The sequence below is a fragment of the Apodemus sylvaticus genome, chromosome 2 (assembly GCF_947179515.1).
Source record: "Apodemus sylvaticus chromosome 2, mApoSyl1.1, whole genome shotgun sequence".
Lineage (NCBI taxonomy): Eukaryota > Metazoa > Chordata > Mammalia > Rodentia > Muridae > Apodemus > Apodemus sylvaticus.
The window spans coordinates 187,064,249-187,075,170 of NC_067473.1; positions in this window are offsets into that span (position 1 = coordinate 187,064,249).

The following is a 10,922-nucleotide window of genomic DNA, read 5'->3' on the forward strand; positions in this document are numbered from 1 at the left end:
GCCAGACTCCCGAAGAAGGCCGCCATGATGCTGTACGGAAATCCTAGCTTGTCCACCCACCAGCGTAAGCAAAGTTAATAGGCCTGGCATCTGCTTACAGTTGCTGCAAATTAGGCGTATCTAAACGGAGTGGAACTTTTTGTTCGAGAACTCTGCAGATCGCAACTGAGCTGTTTCAAGACAAACTTGTTAGGATCCTGAAATCATGTAGCCTACAGAAAAGGTTTCCTTCAGTGTTTGAGAGCCACCCTTTATCCTGTCATTCATTCTTTGAACATTTGTTTAAAATGTTTTCAAACAGACAACGTGTTGTGACAAGATGAAATTCAATGCAGGTTTGTCTGAAAACTCAAAATCTACTGGAAAGACAATCAAATGTGAGTGTGTGTTTCTCTTTGGTGTGTAAAAACACAAAAATGCAGTAGTCAAGGTAACTATATGACCAAGAGTACCAAAAATGTCCAGACTTTCACTGTGAAAGGCAAGAAGGGTTATGCTGTTTCCATCTACAACTGCAAAGCATACAACTATCAGTGAAATCTTCCTCTTGTGAACTCGGAAGGTTCTAAAAACATACAGTAAAGATGACTGAAGGCAAATGCTGCTGAGGTGTGATCCTCCCAGGAGCATATAATTAAGATGTATTGGTTCAATTAACTGGGTTTTAAGAAGTGTAGAAAATGAGACAGAATGCATGCTATATGACCAACTGCTTCCAGCAATGCCCATTTCAGTCCATTATGCACACCACCATCAAAATGAAAAAATGCATTTTCAACTTGAAACAGTGCCTTTCCTACCTGCACCCCCAATTTCCTTTACGTATGATATCTTAACTCTAATAGAGCTTTGAGGTGAAAACATCTAGTTTCTTTGGAAGGTTAGTTTTGACAAATGATGGTTTGCTGGGGCACACAGATGAAAGGATGTCTGTCATACTAAAGCAGACACAGGTGAAAGGATGTCTTGATATAGCAAACACATGAAAGGGCACTTGATGAAGGAGTATAAATATGACCCCACATATAGTGGGAACCAAGCAATAAGCATTGATTGGTTTGCTCTGTCTTGCTAACAACACAACTTACAAAGAGTTGTTGAGCTCAACTGTTGTCACACCACCATTGAGAAAAACTTGCCCAAGAACTGCTTGTGATCTTCCTGCAGCAGCCTGCTGCTTCCGCTGCCTTACCTCAGGTCAGTTGGTGAACCTAGAGGGTTCTTCAGGATTGGACTACAGCTTCTGGTTCGTGCCTGGTGTCTGCCTGCCAAGAGGACTGGACTGAAGCTGATGGTTAGTGCCTGGTATCTGCCTGCCTACAGGACTGGTCTGCAGCTGCTGAGTCTTATTTGGTGTTTGCTACAGGACTGAACTGCTGAGAAAGAAGATCGAGTTCACCCCCAAAGAAATATTGCTGAGCAGGTCCACTTCCCCCATGTCCTAATAACTTTTCTCTTCCACTACTTCTGCTGGGTGGTGGGCTAAAGGAGAAGTTGAATCCTTATTAAAGTAGGCTGCAAAAAAAATATGATTACAGACTTTTTCACTGTGTTTTTGATACATAGCCCAGGCTTGTCTCAAACATGTGGCAATGCTTCTGCTTCAGCCAAGTGCTGATATTCCAGCTATCAGCCTCACTTCAATGTCCTCTTTTCTACTTAAGGCCTATTTTTCTGTCTTTCCCTTTAACATTTTATACTTGTTTCCCACTATTCTTGAACTATTCATTCCTGACTACACATCTTTTCCTGCTTTCCAACTCAACTACTAAAGACTACCTTTGACCTATTGTGCTCATTAACACCACTGTGTGTCTAAGGGAAAGAACACCTGTTTGTAATGCTGCTTTTTCTTCACACTCAGTGATCAACCCTGTTCCTTGTCTTTAGCCAGCACTATCTCATTCCTACAGTAGCTGTTCTGAATCCTTCAGGAATGTTTTCAGGTACCCCACTCCTTCTTAAAGAGCCCTACAAAGATGAGCAAAACCCTGGCAGCTCCTTTTACCCATCCCCAGATTCACCTGTGTACCTCTGCACCTCATTCTCTACATCATGAATGGAATCGATCCCATCTTCTCCAGAGTTGGCTCTATAAACTCTACCTCTATTTTGAATATTTTTTCATTAAAATCAATTTGGTGGGTTGGAGAGGTGACTCAGCAGTTATGAGCACGTATTTATCAAAAGGACCTGGGATTGAGTCTCAGTAGCCACCAACCTGGACAAGACAGCTAGATACCAATTAAAAACATTAAAAAAAAATACCTTTAAAACCTTAACTAATGAAGTCTTAGGGTCTTACTGATGTGAACAGACTTAGGCAACTCTTATATGGACAGCATTTAATTGAGTCTGGCTTATTGGTTCTGAGGTTTGGTCCATTATCATCAAGGCAGGAGCATGGCAGCATCCAGGCAGGCATGGTGCAGGCCGAGCTGAGAATTCTACATCTTTATCTAAAGGCCACTAGAAGACTGGCTCCCACATGGTTAGGACATACCCACAGTGACACACTTCCTCCAACAAGGCCACACACACCTCCTAATAGTGCCACTCCCTGGGCCAAGCATATTCAAGCCACCACCACAAATGCTAATTCTTAATTGCTTTTTATCTTTTGTTGCAAAGAATGCTCTTCACTATTTCTCTTTCCATCTACACTTCAAGCAGGTATCCCCATGCATCTGACCTTTTTTTCTTTCAATTCTTCATATTAAAACTGTCTCCCAGTGGATGGCTATGCACTTTATTCTGTTTATTAATTTTTTCTTATTTCACATATGAGAATTTTGCCTACATGTATGTCTGTGCACACAGTACCCAAATAGGCCAGAATAAAATGTCAGTTCTTCTGCAACTAGAGTTATAGATGGATAGGTCACTGTGAGCCACCATGTGGCTGCTGGAAATTAAACCCAGGTCCTCTGGATGAGCAGCTACTACCATTAACCACTGAGCCATCTCTCCAGTAACTTTATTTAAAGTCTGTTGCTGGGTATGATGCTCACACCTGTCATCTCAGCACTAAGGAGGTTAAAAAGGTTTGCCACAAGTTCAAGGCCAGCCTGACCTATAAAGTGAGAAGAAAGAAAGAAAGAAAGAAAGAAAGAAAGAAAGAAAGAAAGAAAGAAAGAAAGAAAGAAAAGAAAAGAAAAGAAAAGAAAAGAGAAAAGAGAAAAGAAAAGAAAGGAAGGAAGGAAGGAAGGAAGGAAGGAAGGAAGGAAGGAAGGAAGGTGGTAGACAGACAGAAAGACAGGATGAATTTACAAAGTATCTCCTAGCCCTTTGACCATACTATCTCCCAGCTCACACACACACTCTGCTTAGGATTCTATCCTCAGCTCTTTTCTTATTCTCTTCTATCCATTCTGCTTGAATTATTTCAGAACTTCTGTAACTCTAACTGGTGGTTTGAATAAGAACAGCTCCCACAGGCTCATATATTTCAGTGCTTGGTCGCCAGACAGTGGAACTGCTTGATGGAGTAGAAGGAGTGGGGGATGAGGCCTAATTGAAGGAAGTGTGTGAACTTTGAGAATTCAAAAGCCCATTCCAGCCGGGCAGTGGTGGCGCACACCTGTAATCCCAGCACTTGGGAGGCAGAGGCAGGAGGATTTCTGAGTTCAAGGCCAGCCTGATCTACTGAGTGAGTTCCAGGACAACAAGGGCTATACAGAGAAACCCTGTCTCGAAAAACACCAAATCATAAATAAATAAATAAATAAATAAATAAATAAATAAATAAATAAAAGAATGTAACTCTCAACTATTCTCCAAAACCATGCCTGTCATGCCTGCCATCCTCACTACCATGATAATAAAGGACTATACCTCCCAAGCTGTAAGCTAGCCCCCAATTAAATGTTTTCCTTTAAGAGTTGCAGTGGTTATACTGTCTTTTCACAGCAATAAAATCAACACAATAAACAAGTGACAAAGTTTTAACCACATTCTCTTTAGTTAAACTAAATGTGTTCTAATGCCTATTTATGTCTACCAGAATGTTCTCATTAAAGAAGATTAATGAGTAGGGGGAATATTAAATGCAAGTTTTTTCTCCCAGCCCCAAGCACCCAGAGTAACGACTCTGAGACTTAATTATATTTACAAGCACCTTGGCCATAAACTTTGACTGTTCCCTGACTAACTCATAAATTAATCATCCATTACTCTAATCTAAATTCTGCCATGTGGTTGATTACCTTTGTTCAGCTCCCATGCTTCTGACCTCTTCCATGTTCCAGGCATGTATCCCTGCCTGGCTCTAAGCCAGAATCCTTTATACCTACTAGATATCCCACCTTCTATTCTACCCTTTCTGATAGGTCATAGGTTTTTTTACTTACAAGTGATGCAACCATACAGTACATAAGAGATTCTCTCTACCAGACGTGATAGCAGTTATTTCAATATAAAGACAGGAGATTAAAAAACAGTGGCACTACTAAATGCTGGTAAAGATACAGAGAAGTGATTACTTATACTAGTGGTCAGAGTGCCAACTAGCATAAATACTATGGAAAATAATTTATCAGTATCTTTAAAAGAAAACAAAAGATCAAGAAAAACTAAAACACAGGGCCAGCACATGGGCTAGCACTTACACTTCTAAGCTTTTGCTCTAGAGCAGAGTACTATTAAAAAAAAAAAAAAACAACAACAACAACAACAACAAAAACCCACCTTGTACATGAAGCCCCAGGCATGGCAGTGCACACCTTTAATTTCAGCACTCAGGAGGAAGGGGCAGGTGGGTCTCTGCGAATTTCAGGTCAGCCTGGTCTACAGATTAAGTTCCAAAACAGCCATGGCTAACAGAGAAAACATGTCTTAGAAAAGAAAAGAGGGGAAGGGAAAGGAGAGGAGAGGATATGAAAGACGAAGAGATAAAAGGAGAGAAGAAGCCAGGCAGTGGTAGTGCACGCCTGTAATCCCAGCACTTTGGGAGGCAGAGGCAGGCGGATTTCTGAGTTCGAGGCCAGCCTGGTCTACAGAGTGAGTTCCAGGACAGCCAGGGCTATACAGAGAAACCCTGTCTTGAAAAAACCAAATCCAAAAAACCAAAAAAAAAAAAAAAAAAAAAAAACCAAAAAACAAAACAAAACAAACAAACAAAAAAAAAAAACCGAAAGAAACAAAAGGAGAGAAGAGAGGAAAGAAAAAACCGTGTACATGGGTAAAGTAGAAATTTCTGGTTTCTTTGGAAACTCAGTTGTGTAATGAACGTGATATTTTCCTGGAAGCTGTCTTCTGAGAGGACATTTTGCTGAAACAGACGCATGAGAGTGTGGATAGCCGTGGGCTTGTGTTTTGGTGCTAATTCCACTCCTCAGAGGGGTTGTAGATGAGGAATTGCCTTGAGAACCTTCTCCCCACCTTAACTTTTCAAATAAAGGCTTGAGCCAATGATTGGGCAGAAGGAAGTGGGAGGAGCTAAGAGTCTAGGGGAGGAGCATCGGAAATAAACAAGAGGGGAAGGAGCTACCGGAGAGAAGGGGAGAAGGAGAGAAGGAGAGAAGGGGAGAAGGGGAGAAGGGGAGAAGGGGAGAAGGGGAGAAGGGGAGAAGGGGAGAAGAAGGGGAGAAGAAGGGGAGAAACGGAGGGAGAAAAGCTCGTGGCCTGGAGAAACCGCAAGTTATATCGGATAATATAGATGAAAATAGAGTAGTGTAGTGGAAGGTCGCCCAATCTAGGCTTGTAGCTTGTTTCATTAACTGATTGAGTTGAGCTTTCTTTTACTCTAGAGTTGGGTTGGAAACAAAGTAACAACAAGAGAGCATGTTATATTTTGCTGGAGCAGACACTTGAACAGCACATGATGTTTGAAAAGAGTGTAAGTAGAAACCCACAGTGAAAAGATACCTTGCATTGGGACACCTTGTATACCTTTGCTGGGCCTCTCTAGGTTTACTTCTTTGCTGCGGTCTTTACTTCCTAGAGAGAAAGGAGCCAATGAGCTTCTCGTGGTATAGAGCCTTGCAGTTTCTATTGGATTGAGCTGCTGCTATTTGCTATTGTACTGGACTGCTAGAATTCTGACAATGAAGAGTGGAATTGCCGAATTGCTCCAAAAGAACTACTTCCCTCCCCGCCCCCCCCGCCCCCCCCCCCCCCCCAGACAGGGTTTCTCTGTAAAGCTCTGGCTGTCCTGGAACTCACTCTGTAGACCAGGCTGGCCTTGAACTCATAAATCCTCTTGCCTCTGCCTCCCAAGTGCTGGGATTACAGGCATGCACCACCACTGCCTGGCTCAAAGAACTACTCCTAAACAGGTCTACAACCCCCTTTTTCAATGAACCTTCTTTTTCCCCTACCTCTAGTCGGTGGGTTAGGAAGGAGGTTGAAGCATTTTAAGAACCCTAAAGTAGGTTTAGAGAAAAATCTAAGCCTACAGGTGGCACCCCACTTTGGGCACCATCTGTTGAAATAATTTTTAAATCCATTTTTCCTTTCCCAGCCCCAGCTTCCAGAATGACAACTCCAAGAGTAATTATTGTTAAATGCCTTGGCCATAATCTTTGGCTCATTCCATGACCAGCTTGTAACTTAACCATTTTAACTATTGTATGTCTACTTCTCCTTCTGTCCAGCCTGCTTCTTTCTTTCGTCACATCTCCTCAGCATAACCTTGAGTTCATCTACCTGTTTGTTGGTTTACATCCATCTCCTTGATTCATTTCCCATGGCTCTCTTGAATCTCTTATACTCTCACTATTTCCCAGAATCCTCTCTTCCTGCCACTGTCATCTCCCATTTCCTGCCTTAGCTCATTGGCCATTAGCTTCTTTATTGACAGGTGGTGCCTACAAGGGATTCTCTCTATACATGGGTGTAACCATATTTCTTATAGCCTAAACCTGAAAACAATGCAACTTTTCAAGCCAGGCGGTGGTGGCGCATGCCTTTAATCCCAGCACTTGGGAGGCAGAGGCAGGAGGATTTTTGAGTTCGAGGCCAGCCTGGTCTACAGAGTGAGTTCCAGGACAGCCAAAGCAACTTTTCTTCACTGGGTGCTGGGGTACATTGTATGAAGGTGTACCTCTGTATATTTGCTAATTCTAAATCAGCAGAGAGCTAAATGCTGGCAGGATCTTGGCATTATTTCTATTCTATTCAGGTCTATTACCTGTCTCCTATTTTGTAAATACTTATTCTTCCTCACCTGCCTAAGGCAATCTAGAATTGTATCTGATTGGCTGTAATAAAGATCTGACAGCCAATAGCTGGGCAGGAAGTGGAGGGCAAATGTTCCGGTGCTGGGAAAAGACTGAGAGGAGAGATTGGCCAGCAGATATGTGTGAGTAGAGAAAGCAAGCTAAGCACAATGCCTGAATCCTTCCTCTGCTTCTTTATAATAGATGTGATGTGACTAGACATTTTAAGTTCCTATTGCTGACTTCCCTGCAGTATGGACTGTAACTTGGAATTGTGAGCTCAAATAAACCCTTCCCCCTCCAAGTTACTTTTGTCATAATATTTTATCATAGAAACATAAAGGAACTAAGACATAAAGAACATGCATCAACCTGAACAGAGTTCACAAGGAGTCTACAAGGAGAATGCCAAACTTAAACTAGCCGTGTACTGTCTATATATATATATATAATCCCTTAAAAACTATTCGAAGATCAAAGGATTAACACTGGAGAGAACATAAGGGGCAGTGGGTAGAGATATCGTAATATAACCTGAGGGTTCTGTGGTGATGAAAATGTCTTACCAGTGTTGGCATCCTGGCTGTGGTATTGGACTATAGTTTTGTAGCATGTTACTGTCAGAGGAAACTAGATTTCAGGGAATCCATCTTTTTTTCCTACAACTACATGTGATCCTATAATTATCTCTAAATAAATAATTTAAAATACAAAATTTAAAGCCAATTTCCCATGAAAACTTTCCTGTCTTTGGGGCACACACAATGTGCTGGCTAGCTCTTTATCAACTTAACTCAAGCTAGGGTCATCTGGAAAGAGGAAACCTCAAATGCATCTATCAGTCTGGCCTACAAGCAAGTCTGTGAAGATTTTCTTGATTAAATCTTAAGTTCCTACCCTTACTTCATGATGGAATGTGACCTAAAATTGTAAGATAAAATAAACCCTTTCCTCCCGAAGTTGCTATTGCTCAGAAGTTTTGTTACACCAATAGAAATAAAATTGCAATATTCATTAAAGATAATGTTATTAAACTAAAGACAACAGGAAAAGTCAGGATAAAACTGTAAGCTCAAACTTTGCTCTCAAATGTCATCACACTTTAAATGACTTGCCTTAATCTATAACTTAACTTACCTATAGCTCATTATGCATCCCTATTTTTTGTATTACCTTGCATACATGGATATCTACATTTAAAAATGTCCTCACATTGTTGACTTGACTAGCCTGTCTAAGAGCTGTTATGAGGACTTAATGAGATAAACATAGGAATGCCCAGTGTTAACTGTTATAAAGACTGTCTGTTTAACCGAAAGCTACCTTATTCAGTCTTTGTTTATACAACATACAGTGTGAGGCTGTGTCGATCTATAAGTACTGTGGGAAGAAAATAAATGAACACAATAGTGATGGAGGTCTGAAGGAGGATGGCCAAAATAGGAACATGGGTGAGAAAAGTATGTAACATCTCATGAGTATAATCAAAATAATTGTGTGGTTAGGTAAGTATAAAAAGTTAACTATAGGAAGACAAGAATGATTGTAAAATTCTAGCTTTGATGGCTTTTAGGAAGGCACTATCAAAGGCAAACTGGACTGGGTTATGGAGGCTGCTTTTGCACATGCCAGCTGAGTGTTGTGATAGTTTCTTCAACTAGAGACTTCCATGAGTAACTGGAAAACCTACATCTCCATTCACAAAAGCTGGCATGGGAAGAGAAAGAAGTAAAGAGGTAAAGTCATAAAATGTCAGGTCTATATCCAAGAGATGTCCCATGGATGGTCCTGCTAGGAGTTATGGCTCAGAGTAAGAATACCTGACATGCTTACAGTTTGAAATACCAAAGCAAATGTTTAAAGGCACTGCCACTATGGCCTTTTAAAGTATTTAACACCTTAGCCATCCAAACAGAATATCACACAACTGTCCACCCTGTCTGTGGACAGTTTACTAATCTGTTAGTGGTTCATATGGTATAGAGAAAATGAAAGCTAATAGCCCAGACCTGAAAACTACCTAGAGCCAGGCATGGTAGTGCAAATCTATAATACCTGCACTGGATGTGGTAGTAATACAAGGATCCAGGGCCAACCTCAGATATAGAACAAGTTTGAGGCCAGCCTAGAATATATGAGACCCTGTCTCAAAGCACAACAGTCTATGGCCACAACACCCAGAACGCATTTGATCTCATCTAATTTAAAACAAATAAATCTTAAAAATTTACTACAGAACATTTAAAATCACATTAAGAAATCTGTCAGGGAGAGTTATTTAGCTAATGCTTGAGCACCTCTATTCTAAAAGGGCCTATCTCAGCAGGACTCTGTGTCATGGTGCCTGGTGAGAACTATGGCTTGTAAATTTAAGAACTTTAGTACTATACTAATAAATGTCAGAGGCAATATCCCTTAGAATAGCACAAGTAACCAGAATCCCTGAGCAGACATTCCCAAAAGAATGTGACAAACTTCCTAATTAAAGACAAAACAGGCAGATTTCTGTTAAGTTCTAAGACAACTTGGTATACATAGGAAGTTCCAGACATCTAGGAGACAACCTAGTCAGCAAATATATTGTTAATTGGACTTAACTGGAGAGAACAGAGTTGCCAACAATATTGTAAACATGTTGATCATATGGTGATGAGGAAGACTAAATAAACTAAAAGCTCAAGAAAGACCTCGTGGACCTGATAAACTAGCTGCTTTTGAGCACTGATCTGCTATGAGTCATTTATTTAATAGTATCATAGTAATTCTCTATGTACTTTGTGTTCTGGACTTGAAAGTCAAAAATCAAAACAATTTTCTGCCTTGGAAGATGAGCTGCATCAACTGATAAGCAAAAATGTTTTCTCCAGTCCACATATTTCTAAATATTGTAACAAAGTACTACTGATGATAACTCTTTACAGGAACTGAGAAATAAAATGTTTAATAACTAAGAGATTTACATTCAAACTATAAAATATGAAAAAAGAAAACTATAGCACATAATGTTTATGTGCCAGGAACTGTTAAGTGTTTAGATATATCCTTAGTAAAATTTCACAACTGCACCATTACACTAGTCCTATATACACATGGGAAGATAGTCTTTAAAAACAAGAGGGAGGGAAGAAAGGAGGAAAGAGAGCTCAGTCTTAGAGGTGAAATAGCTAGCCCAAGGTTAATTAGGAGTAGCAGAGGCAAGATGTAGACAAAAAAAAAACCTAAACTTTTTTATTACTCAACACTTTATACAATTAAACCTAGCATTTTACTAAGCACAGAGTACACATGTATATCTCTTATTATGCCTTGCTTTAATACACACAGCAGACAACAAAATGTAGTTAAATGGAGAATATGCCCTATGGCAAGGAAGTTATAATATGTTCCAGGAGAATAGACATTTCGGCCAGTAGAAAAGATCCATCTTGGTTGGTTGCTTGTTTTTTTGTTTTCTTAAACAGGGTTTGTCTGTGTAGCCTTAGCTGTCCTAGAACTTGATCTGTAGACCAAACTGGCATCTAACACAGAGATCCATCTGCCTTCCTCCCAAGTGCTGAGATTAAAGATTTGCAGCACCATTGCCCAGCTACAACAACCATCTTTAAATGAGATACATATGCATCAGAGAAAAGTGACTATAGAAGGACCTAGACAATATAAAGGTCTTCTTTTAAACTAACACCATGAACCCATTAATTCCAGAGTTGTCAGTGATAAATTCTTAACTCTCTATCAAATGTTTATGGAAACAGAAACAACAGGAGG